The sequence below is a fragment of the Trichechus manatus genome, unplaced genomic scaffold, assembly GCF_000243295.1.
Source record: "Trichechus manatus latirostris isolate Lorelei unplaced genomic scaffold, TriManLat1.0 scaffold00125, whole genome shotgun sequence".
NCBI lineage: Eukaryota > Metazoa > Chordata > Mammalia > Sirenia > Trichechidae > Trichechus > Trichechus manatus.
Window position 1 is genome coordinate 2760322 of NW_004444061.1, and position 2122 is coordinate 2762443.

The window sequence follows — 2122 nt, forward strand, 5'->3', positions numbered from 1 at the left end:
ATCCATGTTATGAGATGCTTCACAGATTCCTCACTGTTCTTTACCATTGCATAATACCCCATTGTGTGTATGTACCATAGTTTGTTTATCCATTCATCTGTTGATGGGCATCTAGGTTGTTTCCATCTTTTTGCTCTTCTGAAGAATGCTGCAATGAACATGGGTGTACATATGTCTATTTGTGTGATGGCTCTTATTTCTCTAGGATATATTTCTAGAAGTGGGATTGCTGGATTGTATGGTATTTCTATTTCTAGCTTTCTAAGGAAGCACATATCATTTTCCAAAATGGTTGTATCATTTTGCATTCCCACTAGCAGTGTATAAGAGTTCCGATCTCCCCACAGCACTGCCAACCTTTGTTATTTCCAGTTTTTTGATTCGTGTCAGTAATGCTGGGGTGAGATGGTATTTTATTGTGGTTTTAATTTGCATTTCTCTAATGGCGAGTAATCGCGAGCATTTCCTCATGTGTCTGTTGGCCATTTGAATGTCTTCTTTGGTGAAGTGTCTGTTCATTTCCTTTGCCCATGTTTTAATTGGATTATCTGTCTTTTTGTTGTAGAGTTGTTGGATTTTCTTGTAGATTTTAGAGATTAGACATTTGTCTGGCTTGTAATGTCCAAAATTTTTTTCCCAGTCTGTAGGTTCCCTTTTTACTCTTTCAGTGAAGTCTTTTGATGAGCATGGGTGTTTAATTTTTAGAAGGTCCCAGTTATCTAGCTTATCTTCTGGAGTTTGTGCATTGTTGGATATGGTTTGTATACTGTTAATGCCATGTATTAGGGCCTCTAACCTTGATCCTATTTTTTCTTCTATGTACTTTATAGGTTTTGGCTTTACATTTAGGTCTTTGATCCATTTTGAATTCATTTTTGTATGTGGTATGAGGTATGAGTTCTGTGTCATTTTTTTGCAGATGGACATCCAGTTTTGTCAGCATCATTTGTTGAAAAGACTGTCTGTTCCCCATTTGATGGACTTGGGGCCCTTGTTGAAGCTCAGGTGACCGTAGGTGGATGGATTTACATCTGGGTTCTCAATTCTGTTCCATTGGTCAATGCGTCTGTTGTTTTTACCAATACCAGGCTGTTTTGACTACCATAGCTGTATAGTAGGTTCTGAGGTCAGGTAGTGCAAGTCCTCCTACTTTATTCTTCTTCTTCAGTAGTGCTCTACTTATCCAGGGCTTCTTCCCTTTCCATATAAAGTTAATGATTAGTTTTTCCATCTCTTGAAAGAATGTTGTTGCTATTTGAATTGGGATTGCATTGTATTTGTAAATTGCTTTGGGTAGAATTGTCATTTTCACAACGTTGAGTCTACCTATCCATGAGCATGGTATGTTTTTCCAGTTATGTAGATCCCTTTTGGTTTCTTGCAGTAGTGTTTTGTTGTTTTTTTTGTATAGGTCTTTTATATCCTTGGTTAGATTTAGTCCTACGTATTTTATTTTTTAGGGGCTATTATAAATGGTATTGTTTTCCTGATTTCCTTTTCTTCGTTCTCTTTATTGGTGTATGGGAATCCAACTGATTTTTGTATGTTTATCTTGTATCCTGCTACTCTGCTGAATCTTTCTATTAGTTCCAGTAGTTTTCTCGTGGAGTCTTTAGAGTTTTCTATGTATAGTATCGTATCATCCACAAACAGGGACAGTTTAACTTCTTCATTATCAATTTGTATGCCCTTTATTTCTTTTTCTTGCCTTACTGCTCTAGCTAGGACTTCCAGTACAATGTTAAATAGGAGTGGTGATAAAGGGCATCCTTGTCTTGTTCCTGTTTCCAAGGGGAATGTTTTCAGCCTCTCTCCATTAAGAATGTTGTTGGCCATTGGTTTTGCATGGATGCCCTTTCTTATGTTGAGAAATTTCCCTTCTATACCTATTTATTGAGAGTTCTTATCAGGAATGGGTGTTGGACTTTGTTGAATGCCTTTTCTTTGTCAGTTGAGGTGATCATGTGATTCTTTCCTTTTATTTATGTGGTGGATTATGTTGATTGATTTTCTAATGTTGAAGCATCCTTGCATACCTGGTATGAATCCTACTTGGTCGTGGTGTATTATTTTTTTGATATGATGCTGAATTCTATTGGCTAGAATTTTGTTCAGAATTTTT

General features: G+C 36.6%; 1 protein-coding gene across 1 annotated transcript in view; it reads right to left on the minus strand.

The window, feature by feature from the left end:
* Positions 1-2122, minus strand: part of SYT1 (synaptotagmin 1) — a 245031-nt gene that overhangs the window by 242433 nt on the left and 476 nt on the right. The window lies entirely within an intron of this gene.